General features: G+C 44.9%; 1 long non-coding RNA gene across 2 annotated transcripts; it reads left to right on the top strand.

Moving 5' to 3' along the window:
• The first annotated feature begins 1796 nt into the window (after nt 1–1796).
• LOC123402386 lies at nt 1797–5187 on the top strand. 2 transcript variants are annotated; one of them, XR_006611270.1, is made up of 4 exons: nt 1797–2275; nt 2380–2451; nt 2572–2664; nt 4851–5187. It is a non-coding gene; the product is annotated as an uncharacterized LOC123402386 (long non-coding RNA). The 2 variants fall into 2 exon arrangements; XR_006611269.1 differs by lacking the exon at nt 4851–5187 and having other exon boundaries at nt 1800–2275; nt 2572–4449.
• The last annotated feature ends 19450 nt before the right edge of the window (nt 5188–24637 follow it).

Genomic DNA, 24637 nt, shown 5'->3' with positions numbered 1-24637 from the left:
TGGCAAATAGGTAAGAGACATCATAGATCGCACCATCTCTAATAAAGTACGATTACGACGTTCGGACACACCATTACGCTGTGGTGTTCCAGGCGGTGTCAACTGTGAAACAATTCCACATTGTCTTAAGTGAGCACCAAACTCAAAACTCAGATATTCACCCCCACGATCAGACCGTAGGAACTTGATCTTCTTGTTACGATGATTTTCAACTTCACTCTGAAATTGCTTGAACTTTTCAAATGTTTCAGACTTGTGCTTCATTAAGTAGACATAACCATATCTACTCAAATCGTCAGTGAAGGTGAGAAAATAACGATATCCGCCGCGTGCCTCTACGCTCATCGTATGTATGATTTCCAACAAATCACTTGCACGCTCCATTGTTCCGGAGAACGGGGTTTTAGTCATCTTGCCCATGAGGCATGGTTCGCACGTGTCAAGTGAATCAAAGTCAAGTGACTCCAAAAGTCCATCGACATGGAGTTTCTTCATGCGCTTTACACCAATATGACCTAAGCGGCAGTGCCACAAAAATATGGCGCTATCATTGTTAACTCTAACTCTTTTGGTCTCAATGTTATGTATGTGTGTATCACTATCAAGATTCAATATGAACAATCCTCTCACATTGGGTGCATGACCATAAAAGATGTTACTCATAGAAATAGAACAACCATTATTCTCTGACTTAAAAGAGTAACCGTCTCGCAATAAACAAGATCCAGATATAATGTTCATGCTCAACGCAGGCACTAAATAACAATGATTGAAGTTCATAACTAATCCTGATGGTAACTTAAGTGAAACTGTGTCGACGGCGATTGCATCAACCTTGGAACCATTTCCTACGCGCATCGTCACTTCATCTTTCGCCAGCCTTCGTCTATTCCGCAGTTCCTGTTTCGAGTTGCAAATATGAGCAACAGAACCGGTATCGAATACCCAAGCACTACTACGAGAGCCGGTTAAGTGCACATCAATAACATGTATATCAAATATACCTGATTTTTCTTTGGCCGCCTTCTTATCAGCCAGATATTTGGGGCAATTGCGCTTCCAGTGACCCATACCCTTGCAATAGTAACACTCTGTTTCAGGCTTAGGTCCAGCTTTGGGTTTCTTCGTCGGATTGGCAACAGGCTTGCCGCTCTTCTTTGAATTACCCTTCTTGCCTTTGCCGTTTCTCTTGAAACTAGTGGTCTTATTCACCATCAACACTTGATGCTCTTTACGGAGTTCAGACTCTGCGACTTTCAGCATCGCAAACAACTCGCCGGGAGACTTGTTCATCCCTTGCATGTTGTAGTTCAACACAAAGCCTTTATAGCTTGGCGGCAGTGATTGAAGAATTCTGTCAGTGATAGCTTCTTGCGGGAGTTCAATCACCAGCTCAGCTAGACGGTTTGAGTACCCAGACATTTTGAGCACATGTTCACTGACAGACGAGTTCTCCTCCATCTTGCAAGCATAGAATTTGTCGGAGGTCTCATACCACTACAAGAAACCTGTTAATCCATGACGGATTTATGGTGACATTTTAGAAAACCCTCATGAAAACTGTTACAATCGAGCATCGTGCGAACGGACGCAAAACGTCACTCCCTTTATGACAGAAATGGAGGTACCGTCATGAACGCCGTCATGGATCTACTAGCTGGGCCTAGTCGGACCGTCACCGACGTTCCTTGCTGATGTGTAGTGCGTCCTTATATCCTCCATGCTGTCAAAGGTGCTTTCTGATTGGTTGATATGACCCCCTCGCGGATCACGCACAAGCACCGTCCATCCCTCCTAGATCCAACGGTAGGCACACTCTCCCCTCTCTTTCTTCTCTCTTCATCCACCCGTGATCCTCCCCTGAGCCGCCTACTGTTCGATCCCAAAACTAATCCCCCGATTTCGGATCGAGGCACCATAGATCTCAGCTGCTTCCCCACGCGCCTCTCACCAGATCCATGCCGACATGCCCATCCTCTCCTCCCCGTCCATCTGCTCGTGGATCTTGTCGCCGGGGTATCCTTCCCGGATCTGTTCGCAAGTCCCCAGCCTCAACCAGGGACGCCAACCACCACCACCACCCCTCTCACGTCGTCGTCCCTCGCCGGTCACGCTGTGGTAGGGACTGCTGCTTCCCCTCCGTCGCACACTCATAGAGGCGACAAGGAAGCGAATTGCCCTCCTCGCGGGCTGGACGCTGCTGCCACTGTGCAATGTACGGCTGCAGGCGTTCACCTCCTAGTCCATCGTCTGCCACACCTTATTCTCCACCAAGGTTAGCTACCCGCTCGACCCAGATCAAATTAACTCCATCCCTGATCCTCCTCGACCCGCCTCTCGTGATTTGGTCTGAAACCCCCGATGCGTACGTGCATGCAGGAAGTGTTGGAGAGCCACCACGCCATCTTCGCTGTTAGCACCTCCATCGCCTCCCTCCTAACGGCGTGGCCGGTACAGCCCTGTTCCCCGGCTCTCCCTGCAGTTCGTGAATTCGGGATGTTGTCTTTGGGTTCTGACTGTGTTGTTGACTCGTCTGATTGATTAACTTCTTGTCTTCAATCGCTGATGCAGTGCACAACTACTTGCTGCTGAACCTTGTTAATGTGTTCTAAGGGACGGAGACGGGGAGAGATGTAGTTGTACAACTACTTGCTGGTGAACCTTGTTAGTGTGTTCGTCCGATTGATTAACTTTAGGGCACACCTCAATTGGAAGTCCACACTGCACTATAGCAATATTGTTTTGGAATGCCCCATTTATGGTGATGACTGAATGCGTATTTGGATATAGTTAAATTATAGTTTGATCTGGTTCGTTCTGCTGTCTTGGGATCTAACGCAGAGGCGTATCTCAGGTGTTGCACCTGCCAGCGTTTTAGGGGTCTTTGTAATCCACTTATGTGAACAGTTTCATGCCACCTGAACTAGGCCAGCCCACCGCACCTGCCAGCGTTTCAGGGGTCTTTGTAATCCACTTATGTGAACAGTTTCATGCCACCTGAACTATGCCAGCCCACCACACCCGGTGGTGAAACATGCCAACAGCAATAATTTCATGTTCGAGTCTCACGTTATGGACCATAGTAAATGCATTGTATTCATCTTTCCAGCTACTGCAGAAATTTTTGTGTATTTAAATTGTGTCTTACAATTATTCATCATGTTATTTAAAAATATTCGTCGCGTAATTTGTAAATTTTCATTGTATTTTTCAAAAAAAACATTTATCACGTATTTAAAAATTGCTCACTGTTCTTAAATTGTATGTCATGTATTAAAATGTACATCTCATGTTAAAGAACATCGTGTATTAAAAAATATCAATTGTTTGAAGTGCACTTAAAAATGTTCATCGTGTGATTCAAAAAGGTTATCGTGTTTGAAAACAATAGCGAGCACACCTGCACATGGCACCTTTGTATATCAAATAGATTAATCGCATATAACAAAGAAAGACACAGGCGCACCCATAGCAAAGGCCAGACAGTGGGTTGTGATTCTGAGATCATGTAGCTCGGCCTCCAAAATGTCTTTCTCTTCTACTGTAGCTATTTTATGATCCTTATTGTTTTTCATCCTTACTGCCTCTGATACATGCATCATAAAAACACATTGTATTGCAAGCTGTTGGTGCCTACTCCTGATCCTTACTGTTTTTCATTTGTACGCTAAATGAGGCAATTGGTATCAGATTAGTTTGTGGGTGTCATTTGAGGTTCGAGTAAATGTCTTGGCAGTGTGCCAACTTCTAGGCAGTAGCAAAATTAATAGAGAGTGTTTCCTTTTTTCAGATGACTGCCTCAAGAATATTATAAATGTGCAGTACCAAGACAGTTATGCCATAAACCTGTCAACTATAAGATATAAACAAGTTGTTTAAAAAATCAAATCAATTATTAGATTGTTATTTTTAGTTTATTCTGCTTGGAAGTGTCCAGTATGTGTTCCCTGATGGCAATATGAAAATATGCTATATTTGGTCCTGTAGGTATTTTCCATGTACGAGTATATACTTTGCTGCATATATGTGCTTGGTTCAGTGATATTCATACATGATACATGCAGATTGTACATTCTGAATATTTTCTTCGGATGTTTTTTTCTGTGCTAGAATGTGATAATTAAGACCATACATGTGGATTATAACTTCCGTCTATTTGAGCATCTCCTTCAGGGTAGGTGATACTTAGAAAAGGGAGGAAAGAACACCTTACCTATTGACATGTTAGTATATTATTCACTTACTAGGAGGGACCGTAAGTATACAGTAGCTTTTCCATATCACTGTAGAAAAAAGATCATTTGTAGAGGAGATTTGGAATAAGGAAATAATTAACCAGAAGGATGGATACATTCTTATGTACTCCATCCGATCCTAAATATAAGTCTTTTAAGCGATTTCACTAGGTGTCTACATACGAAGCAAAATGATTGAATGTACACTCTAAAGTATGTCTATATACATCCGTATGTAGTCCACTAGTGAAATCTCTACAAAGACTTATATTTAGGAACGGAGGGAGTAGTGTATAAATATTTGTAAGGTGTTTCCACAGAATTTGTGGTTCCTTTTCATTTGTGAATAACCATAATATGCCATTGTGAGAAAGTAAATGGTAAATCACAAAACTGTTCGTAGACATACTTTAGTGAACAAATTCTAACGTAATTTTATTTTTGTGCTTGACACAACCATATCTGTGTTTCACTACATATCAGTTATGTCGCCCTAACTTTAGTAAAAATACTTATATGCAACTCTTTTATGTGTACACTACTCTGTTTAAATTATGATCACTAGTGATGATTATAATTTGGTGTTATTGGATTCTAAAGGACCATTTTTTGTAGGCTACTGGTATGTTGTTGCATCGCAAATCTGGATGACCATGTTCCCCTATGATATTTGGATACTATAAAAATTGCCATCGAGGTGACCAGAGTTGAGTCGTGCACTATGGAAGATGGGTTGTGGTGGACCTGCAACAAGCATCATAGTGTTGGAGCGGACGAGCGGCCATGTCTGGGGGTGTTTGGGGCTTGCTTGTAATTTCTTTTTATCTTTACAGGGATCCATTTGGCTTATGTTCCTGGTTGTAATGTTTGTTTCTGTAATTTGTCTTCTATTAGATATTAACAGAAATGTTAAAGAATGCATCGTATCAAAATGTGTTACTTACACAAAATAGTGGCCTACTTTTTTTTAGCAAAAAATAGTGGTCTACTGGTACGTATTAAACCGTATGGGCAAAAGGTGTACGGGTCCTAATGGAGTGTAAACATAACTAGGCTTAACACAAGATGGCCAATAATTGAATTTAATGGGCTGAAATCCTTATTGGCCCATTAATATATGGGTTAAAATAGAATTGGGCTGATTATCACATAGGCCGCCACGTCGGATGCATGTTGCATGCCATGTCAGGTGATGATGTGTCCGACATGGTAACGGTGTTATCATAATGTCAACTGTGACGGCCGAGCCGTCATGATTTTGACAAAATCGGTGATGGTTTTAGATTTCCGTCATGGTTTGCACGATGATTAAATTATGACGCGATATACATGACGGATTTCGAATTCCTCATCGACACCAATATATGACGGTTTTGCACCGAGGTGTGACACATTAAATCCGTCATGGATTAGCAGATTTCTTGTAGTGTACCTCTCGATCCGGGCGTTCTTCTGAAAGATAAACTTCAACTCTTGGAACATCTCAAATGCTCCATGACGCTCAAAGCGACGTTGAAGTCCCGGTTCTAAGCCATACAAGACTGCACATTGAACTACTGAGTAGTCCTCCTTACGTGCTAACCAAGCGTTCTTAACATCCTGATCAGCCGTAGCGGGTGGTTCATCTCCTAGCGCAGCATTAAGGACATAATCCTTCTTCCCAGCTTGTAAGATTAGCTTAAGATTACGAGCCCAGTCTACAAAGTTGCTTCCATCATCTTTCAACTTAGCTTTCTCTAGGAACGTATTAAAATTCAGGGTGACTATCGCGTGAGCCATGATCTACAACACAAATATTTTCAAAGTGGACTTAGACTATGTTCAAGATAATTAGAGTTTAACTTAATCAAATTACTCGCTAAACTCCCACTCAAAAAGTACATCTCTCTAGTCATTTGAGTGGTTCATGATCCACTTACACTAGCTCAAGTCCGATCATCACGTGAGTTGAGCATAGTTTCAGTGGTAAGCATCCCCATGCTAATCATATCATCTATATGATTCATGATCGACCTTTCGGTCTCATGTGTTCCGAGGCCATGTCTGCACATGCTAGGCTCGTCAAGCTTAACCCGAGTGTTCCGCGTGCGCAACTGTTTTGCACCCGTTGTATGTGAACGTTGAGTCTATCACACCCGATCATCACGTGGTGTCTCGAAACGACGAACTGTAGCAACGGTGCACAGTCGGTGAGAACACAATTTCGTCTTGAAATTTTAGTGAGAGATCACCTCATAATGCTACCGTCGTTCTAAGCAAAATAAGGTGCATAAAAGGATTAACATCACATGCAATTCATAAGTGACATGATATGGCCATCATTACGTGCTCCTTGATCTCCATCACCAAAGCACCGGCACGATCTTCTTGTCACCGGCGCCACACCATGATCTCCATCAACGTGTCGCCATCGGGGTTGTCGTGCTACTCATGCTATTACTACTAAAGCTACATCCTAGCAAAATAGTAAACGCATCTGCAAGCACAAACGTTAGTTATAAAGACAACCCTATGGCTCCTGCCGGTTGCCGTACCATCGACGTGCAAGTCGATATTATCTATTACAACATGATCATATCATACATCTAATATATAACATCACATTGTTTGCCATATCACATCACAAGCATACCCTGCAAAAATAAGTTAGACGTCCTCTAATTTTGTTGTTGCATGTTTTACATGGTGACCATGGGTATCTAGTAGGATCGCATCTTACTTACGCAAACACCACAACGGAGATATATGAGTTGCTATTTAACCTCATCCAAGGACCTCCTCAGTCAAATCCGATTCAACTAAAGTTGGAGAAACTGACACCCGCCAGTCATCTGTGAGCAACGGAGTTACTCGTAGCGATGAAACCAGTCTCTCGTAAGCGTACGAGTAATGTCGGTCCGAGCCGCTTCGATCCAACAATACCGCGGAATCAAGAAAAGACTAAGGAGGGCAGCAAAACGCACATCCCCGCCCACAAAAACTTTGGTGTTCTACTCGAGAAGAAATCTACGCATGAACCTAGCTCATGATGCCACTGTTGGGGAACGTCGCATGGGAAACAAAAAATTTCCTACGCGCACGAAGACCTATCATGGTGATGTCCATCTACGAGAGGGGATGTGTGATCTACGTACCCTTGTAGACCGTACAGCAGAAGCGTTAGTGAACGCGGTTGATGTAGTGGAACGTCCTCACGTCCCTCGATCTGCCCCGCGAACTATCCCGCGATCAGTCCCACGATCTAGTGCCGAACGGATGGCACCTCCGCGTTCAGCACACGTACAGCTCGACGATGATCTCGGCCTTCTTGGTCCAGCATGAGAGATGGAGAGGTAGAAGAGTTCTCCGGCAGCGTGACGGCGCTCCGGAGGTTGGTGATGATCTCGTCTCAGCAGGGCTCCGCCCGAGCTCCGCAGAAACGCGATCTAGAGGTAAAACCGTGGAGATATGTGGTCGGGCTGCCGTGGCAAAGTTGTCTCAAATCAGCCCTAAAACCCCACTATATATAGGAGGAAGAGGGGGAGCCTTGCCTTGGGGTCCAAGGACTCCCAAGGGGGTCAGCCGAGCCAAGGGGGAAGGTCTCCCCCGCCAAACCGAGTCCTACTTGGTTTGGAAGGTGGAGTCCTTCTTCCCTTTCCCACCTCCTCCTTTTTTTTATTTTCTCTTTGATTTTTCTTCCAATGCGCATAGGGCTCTTTTGGGCTGTCCCACCATCCCACTAAGGGCTGGTGCGCCACCCTCAATGCCTATGGGCTTCCCCGGGGTGGGTTGCCCCCCCGGTGAACTCCCGGAACCCATTCGTCATTCCCGGTAACTCCGAAAACCTTTCCGGTAATCAAATGAGGTCATCCTATATATCAATCTTCGTTTCCGAACCATTCCGGAAACCCTCCTGATGTCCGTGATCGCATCCGGGACTCCTAACAACATTCGGTAACCAACCATATAACTCAAATACGCATAAAACAACGTCGAACCTTAAGTGTGCAGACCTTGCGGGTTCGAGAACTATGTAGACATGACCCGAGAGACTCCTCGGTCAATATCCAATAGCGGGACCTGGATGCCCATATTGGATCCTACATATTCTACGAAGATCTTATCGTTTGAACCTCAGTGCCAAGGATTCATATAATCCCGTATGTCATTCCCTTTGTCCTTCGGTATGTTACTTGCCCGAGATTCGATCGTCAGTATCCGCATACCTATTTCAATCTCGTTTACCGGCAAGTCTCTTTACTCATTCCGTAATACAAGATCCCGCAACTTACAGTAAGTCACATTGCTTGCAAGGCTTGTGTGTGATGTTGTATTACCGAGTGGGCCCAGAGATACCTCTCCGTCACACGGAGTGACAAATCCCAGTCTCGATCCATACTAACTCAACGAACACCTTCGGAGATACCTGTAGAGCATCTTTATAGTCACCCAGTTACGTTGCGACGTTTGATACACACAAAGTATTCCTCCGGTGTTAGTGAGTTATATGATCTCATGGTCATAGGAACAAATACTTGACACGCAGAAAACAGTAGCAATAAAATGACACGATCAACATGCTACGTCTATTAGTTTGGGTCTAGTCCATCACGTGATTCTCCTAATGACGTGATCCAGTTATCAAGCAACAACACCTTGTTCATAATCAGAAGACACTGACTATCGTTGATCAACTGACTAGCCAACTAGAGGCTTGCTAGGGACATTGTTTTGTCTATGTATCCACACATGTATATAAGTCTTCATTCAATACAATTATAGATGGATAATAAACGATTATCTTGATACAGGAATTATAATAATAACTATATTTATTATTGCCTCTAGGGCATAATTCCAACATGAAAAGGATGTGGAGATTGAACCTAGTGTTGATCTTGATAACCCACAGCCTAAGACTAAGAGATACGATAAGAATGACTTCGCTGCTAGGAAGCACGGTAAAGAAAGGGAGCCATGGGTTCAGAAACCTATGCCCTTTCCTCCCAAACCATCCAAGAAAAAGGATGATGAGGATCTTGAGCGCTTCGTTGAAATGATCAGACCTGTCTTTCTGCAGATGAGTTTGACTGATATGCTCAAGATGTCTCTGTATGATAAGTACATGAAAGATATTGTGACTAATAAGAGGAGGATACCTGATCTTGAGATCTCCGCCATGCTTGCCAATTACACTTTCAAGGGTGGAACTCCGAAGAAACTAGGTGATCCTGGTGTGCCAACTATACCTTGCTCCATTAAAGGCAACTATGTTAGAACGGCGTTATGCGATCTTGGAGCCGGTGTTAGTGTTATGCCTCTCTCTCTTTATCGTAGGCTTGAACTGGATAAGCTGACACCCACTGAAATCTCTCTGCAAATGGCCGAAAAATCAACTGCTTTCTCTATCGGCATTTGCGAGGACGTGCTTGTTGTGGTTGCTAACACCACTATCTTAACAGACTTTGTTATCTTGGATATTCCCGAGGACGATGCCATGGCTGTCATCCTCGGAAGACCCTTTTTAAACACTGCAGGGGCTGTTATAGATTGCAACAAAGGCAATATCACTTTCCATGTCAACGGTAATGAGCATACAATGTACTTTCTGAAGAAACAATATCGAGTACATTGCATCAATGCTATCGAAAAAACTTCATCGATTCTTATTGGGAGCTTTGAATGCCCCATTCCTCGTGTCAAGATGAAGTATGATTTGCTTGTTGGGGAGATACACATCCCCATTGAGGTGACCTAGTGACTATTCGAAAATTCTCCGTTCTCTTTTGCGATTTGAAAAGGTTTGTCGAAGTGATTTGATCAACCCCATTGACGGATTTCTTTCGATGACCATGAGATGGACGAATCAAGGAGTCACAAACCTCTATTCCAAGCTTTCACTTTAGGTTGCTTAGAAGCAAAATGATAGATTTAGTTTAGTTTTCCCTGTTTTCTGTCTTAGCGTCCGATGGAAAAGTACCTCGGAGCTGGCTATTTCCCTCCTAGGGAGTAGACCAAGTTAGGCCAAAAGCCTAATCTTGGGGGAGTACGTGTTCTAACCGACTTTACATTCTTGCTTATGCTTTCACTTTGTTAGCCTGTGTTCACACTTTGCCACTCTATCATCCATGCTAGTTTATTTTCTTTTTCTCGTTTTCTTTTCGTGTGTCTGTCTAGTTTGAGAAAAACCAAAAGGATTTTCTTTTCTTCTTTTTGCTTGTTGGGAGCTTTCCCGTGTAGATAGTTTTCTTTTTCTTTGGGTCAAGGTAGAAAATATTGGTTACAATGTTTAGTGGCTCTTGCATGCATACATGTTTAGCTTTCAAAGAGCCACATTACTTTCTCTGCTCCTTTGTGTTTGCCTGCAGATTCCAACTTTAGTCCAATGCACGAGCATGCTTATTATTGTTCACATCATTCGGTTGTGCAAGTGAAAGGCAATAATGACGATATATGATGAAGTGACTGAGCCTGGAAAAGCTGGTATGAACTCGATCTATTTTGTTTTTGTAAATATGACTAGCTCATCATGCCTGATTCAGCTTTCTTGTGAGAGAAACATGTTTGCAATGACAACTTAGAGATTATAGTTGCTTATGCCATGCTTACTTAGCTAGTAGCTTATAATGGTTTGTCTTGGATGCCCACATGAATGTTGAGATGACTATGATGTAGTATGATAGGATGGTATCCTCCTTTGAATGTTTCAAGTGGCTTGACTTGGCGCATGTTCACGCATGTAGTTGAAACAAATCAACATAGCCTCTATGATGTTCATGTTCATGGTGATTTATGTCCTACTCATGCTTGCACTCAGTGTTAGTTAATCTCAATGCATTTTGATGACTGTTGTCGCTCTCTAGTTGGTCGCTTCCCAGTCTTTTGGTAGCCTTCACTTGTACTAAGCAGGAATACTGCTTGTGCATCCACTTCCATAAACCCAAAGTTGTGCCATATGAGTCCACCATACCTACCTATGTGTGGTATCTACCTGCCGTTCCAAGTAAATTTGCATGTGCCACTCTCTAAATCTTCAAGAAATAATCTGTTTTGCATGCCCGAACCGCCCATGTGGTGACAGGGGGCTATTAGTATCTTCCATGATAGGCGTGTTATCCTCGATATGTGTTTATTCACTATCATTCACGAGAAAGGAGACAGTAATTGGAATTCCCAGTTCCATACTCAAATCGAAAAGATAATTGCAAACAAAACTCCCCCAGGATTGATGTTGGTATGGACGGTACCCGAAGATTCGGCTAGCCGTGGAGTGTGATTGATTGGTGGTGGGGGAGTCAAAAGTTTACTTTTCTGTTTGGGAACCGCCTATAGCATGTGTAGCGTGGAAGATGTTGAGAACTCCTAGTCATTGCGTTGACAATGAAAGCATGCCACCCAAAATTATTATCTCTGTTTTCAAAGCTTGAGCTCTAGCACCTCTGCAAATCAATGCTTCCCTCTACGAAGGGCCTGTCTATTTATGTTCCTGTTGAGTCATCCTCCTCTTACAAAAGCACCAATTAGAGATCACCTCTGTCATTTTTATGCTTTTCTTTTAACGGTGTTGACTATGACTATGACTAGATCTTCATTGCCATGAATTACAATGTTTAGTCAGCCCTTGGTCTTTTAAGGTGCTCTGCATTTATGTTTTGCGGTCTCACAAAGAGCTAGCGAGATACCATCTATTTGTACTGCTTCATGTTATTTTGATTGAAGTGTTGACGTTTGAGACTTATTATTATTTGCTCGCTAGTTGATTATGCCATTGATATGAGTTTACCGCGAGACCTAGATGTCATTTGCTTATGTGGTTTGCTTGTGATGTTGCTGAAATTCTGGTTTTGAGTTAGACATAGTTGCAACAACAAGATCAAACAGAGTTCATCAAAGTTTTTCTTTTGTCTCTCTCAGTTTGTCAACTGAGTTGCTTGAGAACAAGCAAGGCTTTAAGCTTGGGGGAGTTGATACGCCTCCATCGTATCTATTTTTCCGAACTCTTTTGCCCTTGTTTTGGACTCTAATTTGCATGATTTGAATGGAACTAACCCAGACTGACGTTGTTTTCAGCAGAATTGCCATGGTGTTGCTTTTGTGCAGAAATAGAAGTTCTCGAAATGTCCTGAAAATTTACGAAGATTTTTTCTGGAATAAAAGAAAAATACCTGCGCAAAGTTCCACGTGAGGTGGCGTGCCAGTGGGCCACAAGCCCCTAGGCCGCAGCCACCCCTATGGCCGGGCCATGAGGGCTTGTGGGGCCCACGTGGCACCACCGCCCCCAATCTCAGCTCTATATCTTCCATTTCGCCTGGAAAAAATCAGAGAGAAGGTTTCATCGCGTTTTGTGATACAGAGGCGCCGCCACATCCTGTTCTTCATTTGGAGGGAAGATCTGGAGTCCGTTTCGGGCTCCGGAGAGGGGAAATCATCGCCATTGTCATCATCAACCTTTCTCTATCGACAATTCCATGATGCTCTTCATCGTTCGTGAGTAATCTCATCGTAGGCTTGTTGGACGGTGATGAGTGGGATGAGATCTATCATGTAATCGAGTTAGTTTTTGACGGGGATTGATCCCTAGTATCCACTATGTTCTAGATTGATGTTGCTACTAATTGGCTATGCTTAATGCTTGTCACTAGGGCCCGAGTGCCATGATTTCAGATCTGAACCTATTATGTTGTCGCCAATATATGTGTGTTTTAGATCCTATCTTGCAAGTTGTAGTCACCTACTATGTGTTATGACCCGGCAACCCCGTAGTGACAATAGCCGGAACCACTCCCGGAGATGACCATAGTATGAGGAGTTCATGTATTCACCGTGTGTTAATGCGTTGGTCCGGTTTTATATTAAAAGGAGAACCTTAATATCCCGTAGTTTCCATTAGGACCCCACTGCCACGGGAGGGATGGACAATAGATGTCATGCAAGTTCTTTTCCCTAAGCACGTATGACTACATACGGAATACATGCCTACATTAGATTGATGAACGGGAGCTAGCCACATATCTCTCCGTGTTATAGCTGTTACATGATGAGTCACATCTGTCACACTCATCCATCACCGATCCACTGCCTACAAGTCTTTTACTACTGGTCCTCGCTGTGTTACTTTGCCTAGGTTTGTCCCTTGCTACAAGAGGGATTGGGCCACTTTGCTGCTGTCACTACTGCTGTCACTACTGTTGTTACTTTGCTGCTGCTTCTACTATTGTTACTTGTTACTTTGCTGCTGCTACTACTGTTCCTTGCTACTCTGATGTTACTTGTTGCAAGACTTTGTTGGCGCTAACACCCCGTCAACAAGGCTTTTCTAGCGCCGTTGCTGGGAATTGTCAAAGCTTTTTCTGGTGTTGTTGCTATCATACTACCTTGCTACTGATACTTTGCTTGCAGACACTAATCTTTCAGGTGTGGTTGAATTGACAACTCAGCTGCTAATACTTGAGAATATTCTTTAGCTTCCCCTTGTGAGCGAATCAATAAATTTGGGTTGAATACTCTACCCTCAAAAAGTGATGCGATCCCATACGCTTGTGGGACATCAGCGGTTCCAATGAGGAAGAAGCCAAAGAGGGAGAAGCCGACCGGTCTGTCGAGGTGCATATATATATTAGTAAATTAATCCTCTGCTATATGTATACATATATTAACGCTCTCTCTTTTAGCCCTCCGGATCGAGCAAAACTTCAGTACGTACAAAACGAGGCCCAACCAAGAATGTGGATGACGGTCAGAGGTACACGATCAAAACAGTCTCACATGCCGGGGAACCAATTGCTCCCGCAAATGTAAAGAAGAAGTTTGTGAAGGCATGCGGAGTTGTTGTTAGGGATCAGGAATGAGCCTCATATGTCAGGGAAGCAGCCAAAGAAAACCTTTGGAGAAAGCTGATGCTTAATTTCACCCTGCCGGCGCCAGAGGTGGATCCAGATGAGGAGGAGCCAAACGAGGAGGAAATGAATAGGCAAAAAGAGGCCCTAGAGAAATAAAAAGTCAAGCAGTGGGCTCTTAAGAAGATGGCCGATCTATTCAGGGGCTGGAAAAAAAGATTGCACAGCGATTTTATCTCGAAAGAGAAGACTCCAGATTTTGATCACGGCTATGAGAAGACAAAAGACTACTAGCTTGAATTTGTGACGTACAAGAAATCAGAGGACACCTTGAAAAAGTCTGAAAAAATAAGGCGAATGCAGACAAGAAGAAGTACCACCACATTATGGGGCCTGGTGGCTATGGAGCTAAGATTTCTGAGTGGGAAGCACTTGAGGCATCATATCTCGAAAAAATATCACTCCAGAGCCCTTAAGATGGCTCTCACGAGGAAGAAACTGGTTTTACGGGCATGGGGGCAAGTTGGACAAAGAAGGAAAGGCAGTATATAACCAAAGACACACAGATGACCCCCTACCCATCAAGGAGATTAGACGTGCAGTACAGGATGTTGAAGAGTGACGGTTCGTTCCCGATAGAGAGAACGACGAGCTCACACGCGCCCTTGGGAATAAGGAACACAAAGGGCGAGCACGAGGCTTACCAGGCTCCCCTTCATGGACGCTTGAGGAAAGAAAGAGATTTCCCGATAGAAGCCATCAGAGGAGAAAGGAAAAGGAGGCAGCTGAGAAAGCAGCTGCTGCAGACCGGCTGCGTAATGTAGAAGAAGCAGTAAAGCGGCTGCAGCAGGATCAAATCGAGAGATAGCAAGGTAGCGACCAATCTCAGCGGCTCATGATAGAAGCTGCATCGAATCGGAAAAGCAGTGTCACTTCCACGCAGCTCCACGATGATGGTGATGATGCACCGACGACAAGTCCTCCTCGTCACTACCCAGTGGATGATATCACTGAGAGCACACATTGTGAGCTAAAGGTGAAAGTTGCTAACTTAAGGTTGACGGTGGCAGTCGGCATGGCCTTACCAATTGGACCACATTCAACTTGGCATTGCTCTCCGTTTCCACAAGGGTACGCTGTCGTCGCGGTGGATGAAGTGATGAAAGATTATGAGGAGCTGAAGCTCGACCACTGTAACGCCCCGAACACACCCGCCGACGGTCGTTACTCCTAGAGGGATCTAGACTGGCCCCACATATCAATACTAGTCTTTTCTGCGCACTTTGTCCTCACTCATGCGCACACGGGATCAACTTCCCGGTCGGTCACCCATCCTAGAATTACTCCAAGCTGAGCATGCTTAACCTGAGGGTTCTGTTCGAATAGGCTCCCAAAAAAGAAGGAATTCCTTATTGATATGAGTAGTCTATCATCCCTAATAAGCCAGGCTATCACATACACCACCACTCAGAGGAACCGACGTCCTCGTCGGGCCACAGGAGTGTTCCCTCTTGGCACAAACGTTAGTGCATCCAGTCCAGTACATGTACCATGCCGTGTGCCACAACGGGTCACAAACGTCATGAACAACATGACCGCACACGTGTCCTCAAACATCCGTGTAACCGTGAGGGTCGGCTCTATCCCGGTCGGTCACCCATCCTAGAATTACTCCAAGTTGAGCACGCTTAACCTGAGAGTTCTGTTCGAATGGGCTCCCGAAAAAGAAGGAATTCCTTATTGATATGAGTAGTCTATCATCCCTAATAAGCCAGGCTATCACAACCACCCTGCAGGTGAAGATAGGGATTTGACTCAACTTGGAGAAGTCAAATCCCAAACCGTTGTATGGCCAAAGGAGGACATCTTCCTTTCAAATTGGACGCCAAGGCCACCGACTCCTCATAGCAGCAATCCTTCTTCACCGCATCACCAATCTCCAGCGCAACCGTCGTCTTTGCCGCCTCACTAGTCTCCAGTGCCCCGTCAGTCGTCTCCACCGCCCCGTCAGCCGTCTCCACCGCCCCGTCAGCTGTCTCCACCCACTTAGGATCAGAGCAAAAAGCGGAAACAGACCACCGCTAGTAGTGGCGGCAGAAAGGGGACCCGATCACCAAAACGTAAGTTGTCGCCCCTCCCAACAGTACCTCATAAGAATATGGTGAAGAGACCTTGGGACTATAGTGGAGAGGACAATATTAAGGGGCAGACGCCCAGCATGAATAGTGGAAGGCTAAAGTGGCTAACAAGAATAAATCGAAAGACCAGAGTATCCGGCCACCCCAGGAGAGCACGCCGCAGTAGTGAAAATGCTGAAAAACCTTGAAGATCCCCCACCACCGTTGCGACCAGACTATGAACGCTCTATTATCAAGTCGGCTCAAGCAAAAAAGCAGCGGTTGAAGATGTAATGCCCTAAGAGTGTATGTTGCCATATTTGGAACCTGTGTATGTGGGTCCATCTTGTCATTGCCATGAGAGCTCAATGCATATGTTATTTCATGTGTGTCACCTTGTCTTGTTTTCCTGTGCATGCATGCATTCCATTCATCCATGCTTAGTTGTGTTGTTGCCTTGTGATCATGTGTATGTGATGTGGTGGTGTGGTGATGGATATGTGATGATGTGGAGTGGAGTAATTGTTAGTAGGAAGCTTTGTGGATTCCGACTAGATTTCAAAACTTCTTCCTCTCTTTTATCTCAAGGTCAATATTCACTTGCTCCACCCTTGATTCAAAAGTGCCCATGTTTTAGTATGATTTGTGGTGGATGCGTTGCTATGCATTTAGTGTTTTGAAACTTTGTTTGTGAGGTGCAAATATTCACAAAACAGAGGATTAAATTCTATTTTGTAAATATTTAGTTGCTCCAAATATTCCTTTTATATTTTATTCAAAGAATTATGACCAGGGGTATTTTTTGCTTTATTTTTAGCATCTCAGTTTAGCCTATGTATTTATTTTTTTGTTTGTGTTGGTTTTAAATAAGAAACCTGAGTGGGTTTCTTTTCCTCTATTAGGCGCGAGCATGGGCTTCTTTCTCCCTCCCGAGGCCCATCTCCCTCTCTGTTTCCCAGCGAGAGCCCAAGCGCGCTCCTTCTTCTTCTCCTGACGGCGTCGACCATGCGCTTGCTTTCCGTCAGAGCTGCAGAGAGAGAGCGAGAGATTTTGACGGTGTCGTCCCATCCGCGGCCCCCATATAGCCTCGGCGTGCATCCCTAGTACCTAGGGTTCCGCGTTTCCCCCTCCTAGCGCCACCACCTCCCTCCATCTCCTTCTTCCTCCCCAGGTAAGCTCTCTGTAGATCAGGTAGCACAGAGAGGACAGTAGCACGCCGCCGTCGTCGTCCGTGCATCCGTCGCCTCCGGCGCCGGCACGCATGTCAGGGAGATCGGGGAAGGCGCCCACGTTCCATTCCCGTCATCGGTGAGGCCAGGGAGCGACCACACCGACGGGGAGCTCCTCGTCTCCGACGTGTTCCCGGCGGCCCTGTTCCCCGTGCTTCGGTTCTGCATCCAGTCTTCATCAGGTCGTCGTTAGATCATCTTCAGGCGCCTCCCTCCGATCGGATCGCCATCTTCTCCTTCCCGTAGGTGAGCCTAGCTCTTCCTCCCTTCCCCCTCGTTAGATCCGGCCGATGATCGTTGTCGTGCCTCTGTTCCAAGAGGAGAACGGCAGTGCCTGTGTGCTTGTGTGTTCTGTGTGGTGGGTGTGCTCGGGCTAGTGCAAAGTAGCAGAGCAGGGGCTTCCACAGATCATTAGTGGTAGAGTGGATGATCCCCGCGGCGTAGAGCAGCAGTAGTGGAGAGGCATGCTCCGGTGGCGTTGCTGTCGTCGTCGTCTCTGTGTCCAGGCAGAGCAGGGCGGCCTTGTTGTGTTACCTAGTAGGATTCCTCCTCTCTGTCAAGTTTCGTAGCGCAACGTAGTGGTGGGTGACGTGTGTGTGTTGGTATGAGGGCGTGGGTTCGAGTCCCAATGCGGCACCCCTTTTTAATTGTTGTTTTGGGCAGTAGCTCGACAGGCAGGTCCTTCTTGCGCTATTCCCCCTTCTTTGTCGAAGAAGGGTTGCTAGCCCAGTGGTTTAGCTGGTGGTGGTGAGCAGGGGCTCTTGGGTTCGAACCCCCCCCCCCGAGCTCCTTTTATTTTTGTGCCACTTCTTTTGCTGATTTCTATTGTTTGCTATATTGTTGTTGTTGCTTGCCAGACATTATTCCAGCATGTTTCCTAGTCATGTTATTGCTAGTATGTGTAGTGATGATGGTGTAGGCTTTGTGGCATGAGTAGGTGGTGTTTGTGTATGTGTAGGAATTTGAGTGCAAGTGTATGTGAGAGATAGATCATGTATATATGTGTGTTTTGCACTAGCCTAGTGTGGTGCATGTGTGTGTGCTACTTGTCCTCATGAGTGATGATCTTGTGCACTATGATGTGCAAGTGTGGTGTATGTGTGTGTGTGGGTTTCCCCCCACATACCTTGTGTGTGTGATAGTGATTCAAGTGATGTTTGGGTGTGCATGTGTATGTGTGCATGTGTGTGTGTGTAACACACATGCCCAAGACATGTGGTGCCTTGATAAGCACATGTGCAAGTATATGTGTAGGTGTAGAGATGCATGATGTGGGTGTAGTTAGTGGAGTGTTCTAACTAGCATGTGTAGGACTTGCTATAAGAGTGCTTGCTGTTGTGATGGTGTGATGATGTGCTAAGGCACATAAACTTGTGGTCTACCCATCATGTGTACCATTGGAGTGTTGATAGTGTGCAAGTGGGTGTGTAGATGATAATCTAGTGAGAAGCACATGTGATGATGCACTATTCACCTCTATGTGATTCCATGTATATTTTCTTCTTAGCTTTGTGCTCTTTTGTTCTATGCAAGTTCCTATGTATTATATATGTTTTTTGGGGTAGAATCATCCCAGGAATCCAATGGTGGGTTCAGATTCCGCTTTGGAACACTTTCTGGGAATGTCATATTTTTGTTTTGTTCAATGTTTAGAGCTTGGTTCCATGTGATGTGATGAGCCCAAGAGGTGGGTTCCTTGTTGTAGCAGTAGAGGGTGAACCCCTCTATAGCATGTTGGTTTTGTTTCATGCTTAGGATTTCATATGTGCAAGTGGTGCTTAGTCAAAGTAGGCATGTGGCTGAAATTCCAGTTTAGTGAAAATTTGAGATTTTCACCAAGTGTGAGAATCTGCTTATATTTTCTTCTCGTGTTGTTGTGCTTGTAGAAGTCCATGTGTTGGGAATCAGCCCTTGCTATCAACTGAAAAGTTGTAGCTTTTGTGTTTGTCTAGCTCTCTGTCAATTTTCATTCCATTTGGATTCCCGTAGCTATTGTTTTGGGTGCTGTCAAAATGCTGTTGGAATTATGCCCTAGAGGCAATAATAAATATAGTTATTATTATAATTCCTGTATCAAGATAATCGTTTATTATCCATGCTATAATTGTATTGAATGAAGACTCATTTACATGTGTGGATACATAGACAAAACACCGTCCCTAGCAAGCCTCTAGTTGGCTAGCCAGTTGATCAAAGATAGTCAGTGTCTTCTGATTATGAACAAGGTGTTGTTGCTTGATAACTGGATCACGTCATTAGGAGAATCACGTGATGGACTAGACCCAAACTAATAGACGTAGCATGTTGGTCGTGTCATTTTGTTGCTACTGTTTTCTGCGTGTCAAGTATTTATTCCTATGACCATGAGATCATATAACTCACTGACACCGGAGGAATGATTTGTGTGTATCAAACGTCACAACGTAACTGGGTGACTATAAAGATGCTCTACAGGTATCTCCGAAGGTGTTAGTTGAGTTAGTATGGATCAAGACTGGGATTTGTCACTCCGTGTGAACGGAGAGGTATCTCGGGGCCCACTCGGTAATACAACATCACACACAAGCCTTGCAAGCAATGTAACTTAGTGTAAGTTGCGGGATCTTGTATTACGGAACGAGTAAAGAGACTTGCCGGTAAACGAGATTGAAATAGGTATACGGATACTGACGATCGAATCTCGGGCAAGTAACATGCCGAAGGACAAAGGGAATGACATACGGGATTATATGAATCCTTGGCACTGAGGTTCAAACGATAAGATCTTCGTAGAATATGTAGGATCCAATATGGGCATCCAGGTCCCGCTATTGGATATTGACTGAGGAGTCTCTCGGGTCATGTCTACATAGTTCTCGAACCCGCAGGGTCTGCACACTTAAGGTTCGACGTTGTTTTATGCGTATTTGAGTTATATGGTTGGTTACCGAATGTTGTTCGGAGTCCCGGATGAGATCACGGACGTCACGAGGGTTTCCGGAATGGTCCGGAAACGAAGATTGATATATAGGATGACCTCATTTGATTACCGGAAGGTTTTCCGAGTTACCGGGAATGTACCGGGAATGACGAATGGGTTCCGGGAGTTCACCGGGGGGTTCACCGGGGGGCAACCCACCCCGGGGAAGCCCATAGGACTTGAGGGTGGCACACCAGCCCTTAGTGGGCTGGTGGGACAGCCCAAAAGGGCCCTATGCGCCAAGGAGAAGAAAATCAAGAGGAAAGAAAAAAAAGGGAGGAGGTGGGAAGGAAGGGGGACTCCCTCCCACCAAACCAAGTCCAACTCGGTTTGGGGGGGAGTCCTCCCCCTTGGACTCGGCCGACCCCCTTGGGGCTCCTTGAGCCCCAAGGCAAGGTCCCCTCCCTCCCACCTATATATACGGAGGTTTTAGGGCTGATTTGAGACGACTTTTCCACGGCAGCCCGACCACATACCTCCACGGTTTTTCCTCTAGATCGCGTTTCTGCAGAGCTCGGGCGGAGCCCTGCTGAGACAAGGTCATCACCAACCTCCGGAGTGCCGTCACGCTGCCGGAGAACTCTTCTACCTCTCCGTCTCTCTTGCTGGATCAGGAAGGCCGAGATCATCGTCGAGCTGTACGTGTGCTGAACGCGGAGGTGCCGTCCGTTCGGTACTAGATCGTGGGACTGATCGCGGGATTGTTCGCGGGGCGGATCGAGGGACGTGAGGACGTTCCACTACATCAACCGCGTTCTCTAACGCTTCTGCTGTACGATCTACAAGGGTACGTAGATCACTCATCCCCTCTCATAGATGGACATCACCATGATAGGTCTTCGTGCGCGTAGGAATTTTTTTGTTTCCGATGCGACGTTCCCCAACAGTGGCATCATGAGCTAGGTTCATGCGTAGATGTCTTCTCGAGTAGAACACAAAAGTTTTTGTGGGCGGTGATGTGCGTTTTGCTGCCCTCCTTAGTCTTTTCTTGATTCCGCGGTATTGTTGGATTGAAGCGGCTTGGACCGACATTACTCGTACGCTTACGAGAGACTGGTTTCATCGTTACGAGTAACTCCGTTGCTCAAAGATGACTGGCAAGTGTCGGTTTCTCCAACTTTAGTTGAATCGGATTTGACCGAGGAGGTCCTTGCATGAGGTTAAATAGCAACTCATATATCTCCGTTGTGGTGTTTGCGTAAGTAAGATGCGATCCTACTAGATACCCATGGTCACCACGTAAAACATGCAACAACAAAATTAGAGGACGTCTAATTTGTTTTTGCAGGGTATGCTTGTGATGTGATATGGCCAATGATGTGATGTGATATATATTGGATGTATGAGACGATTATGTTGTAATAGAAATATCGACTTGCACGTCGATGGTACGGCAACCGGCAGGAGCCATAGGGTTGTCTTTATACTAACGTGTGTGCTTGCAGATGCGTTTACTATTTTGCTAGGATGTAGCTTTAGTAGTAATAGCATGAGTAGCACGACAACCCCGATGGCAACACGTTGATGGAGATCATGGTGTGGCGCCGGTGACAAGAAGATCGTGCCGGTGCTTTGGTGATGGAGATCAAGAAGCACGTGATGATGGCCATATCATGTCACTTATGAATTGCATGTGATGTTAATCCTTTTATGCACCTTATTTTGCTTAGAACGACGGTAGCATTATGAGGTGATCTCTCACTAAAATTTCAAGACGAAATTGTGTTCTCCCCGACTGTGCACCGTTGCTACAGTTCATCGTTTCGAGACACCACGTGATGATCGGGTGTGATAGACTCAACGTTCACATACAACGGGTGCAAAAAAGTTGCGCACACGGAACACTCGGGTTAAGCTTGACGAGCCTAGCATGTGCAGACATGGCCTCGGAACACATGAGACCGAAAGGTCGATCATGAATCATATAGATGATATGATTAGCATAGGGATGCTTACCACTGAAACTATACTCAACTCACGTGATGATCGGACTTGAGCTAGTGTAAGTGGATCATGAACCACTCAGATGACTAGAGAGATGTACTTTTTGAGTGGGAGTTTAGCGAATAATTTGATTAAGTTAAACTCTAATTATCTTGAACATAGTCTAAGTCCACTTTAAATATATTTATGTTGTAGATCATGGCTCACGCGACAGTCATCCTGAATTTTAATACGTTCCTAGAGAAAGCTAAGTTGAAAGATGATGGAAGCAACTTTGTAGACTGGGCTCGTAATCTTAAGCTAATCTTACAAGATGGGAAGAAGGATTATGTCCTTAATGCTGCGTTAGGAGATGAACCACCCGCTACGGCTGATCAGGATGTTAAGAATGCTTGGTTAGCACGTAAGGAGGACTACTCAATAGTTAAATGTGCAGTCTTGTATGGCTTAGAACCGGGACTTCAACGTCGCTTTGAGCATCATGGAGCATTTGAGATGTTCCAGGAGTTGGAGTTTATCTTTCAGAAGAACGCCCGGATCGAGAGGTATGAGACCTCCGATAAATTCTATGCTTGCAAGATGGAGGAAAACTCGTCTGTCAGTGAACATGTGCTCAAAATGTCTGGGTACTCAAACCGTCTAGCTGAGCTGGGGATTGAACTCCCGCAAGAAGCTATCACTGACAGAATCCTTCAATCACTGCCGCCAAGCTATAAAGGCTTTGTGTTGAAATACAACATGCAAGGGATGAACAAGTCTCCCGGCGAGTTGTTTGCGATGCTGAAAGTCGCAGAGTCTGAACTCCGTAAAGAGCATCAAGTGTTGATGGTGAATAAGACCACTAGTTTCAAGAGAAACGGCAAAGGCAAGAAGGGCAATTCAAAGAAGAGCGGCAAGCCAGTTGCCAATCCAACGAAGAAACCCAAAGCTGGACCTAAGCCGGAAACGGAGTGTTTCTGTTGCAAGGGTATGGGTCATTGGAAGCGCAATTGCCCCAAGTATCTGGCAGATAAGAAGGCGGGCTAAGAAAAATCAGGTATATTTGATATACATGTTATTGATGTGTACTTAACCGGCTCTCGTAGTAGTGCCTGGGTATTCGATACCGGTTCTGTTGCTCATATTTGCAACTCGAAACAGGAACTGCGGAATAGACGAAGGCTGGCGAAAGATGAAGTGACGATGCGCGTAGGAAATGGTTCCAAGGTTGATGCAATCGCCGTCGACACAGTGTCACTTCAGTTACCGTCAGCATTAGTGATGAACTTAAATCATTGTTATTTAGTGCCTGCGTTGAGCATGAACATTATATCTGGATCTTGTTTATTGCGAGACGGTTACTCTTTTAAGTCAGAGAATAATGGTTGTTCTATTTCTATGAGTAACATCTTTTACGGTCATGCACCGAATGTGAGAGGATTGTTCATATTGAATCTTGATAACGATACACATATACATAACATTGAGACCAAAACAGTTAGAGTTAACACTGATAGCGCCATATTTTTGTGGCACTGCCGCTTAGGTCATATTGGTGTAAAGCGCATGAAGAAACTCCATGTTGATGGACTTTTGGAGTCACTTGACTTTGATTCACTTGACACGTGCGAACCATGCCCCATGGGCAAGATGACTAAGACTCCGTTCTCAGGAACAATGGAGCGTGCAAGTGACTTGTTGGAAATCATACATACCGATGTGTGTGGTCCGATGAGTGTGGAGGCACGCGGCGGATATCGTTACTTTCTCACCTTCACTGACAATTTGAGTAGATATGGTTATGTCTACTTGATGAAGCACAAGTCTGAAACATTTGAAAAGTTCAAGCAATTTCAGAGTGAAGTGGAAAATCATCGTAACAAGAAGATCAAGTTCCTACGGTCTGATCGTGGGGGTGAATATCTGAGTTTCGAGTTTGGTGCTCACTTAAGACAATGTGGAATTGTTTCACAGTTAACACCGCCTGGAACACCACAGCGTAATGGTGTGTCCGAACGTCGTAACCGTACTCTATTAGAGATGGTGCGATCTATGATGTCTCTTACTGATTTGCCGTTATCATTTTGGGGCTATGCATTAGAAACAGCTGCATTCACTTTAAATAGGGCACCATCAAAATCCGTTGAGACGACACCATACGAACTGTGGTATGGCAAAAGGCCAAAGTTGTCGTTTCTTAAAGTTTGGGGATGTGATGCTTATGTCAAAAAGCTCCAGCCTGAAAAGCTGGAACCCAAAGCGGAAAAGTGCGTCTTCATAGGTTACCCAAAAGAGACAGTTGGGTACACCTTCTATCTCAAATCCGAGGGCAAAGTGTCTGTTGCTAAAAATGGAGCTT

The sequence above is a fragment of the Hordeum vulgare genome, chromosome 6H (assembly GCF_904849725.1).
Source record: "Hordeum vulgare subsp. vulgare chromosome 6H, MorexV3_pseudomolecules_assembly, whole genome shotgun sequence".
Classification (NCBI taxonomy): Eukaryota; Viridiplantae; Streptophyta; class Magnoliopsida; order Poales; family Poaceae; genus Hordeum; species Hordeum vulgare.
This window is presented reverse-complemented; position numbering and strand designations above follow the sequence as displayed.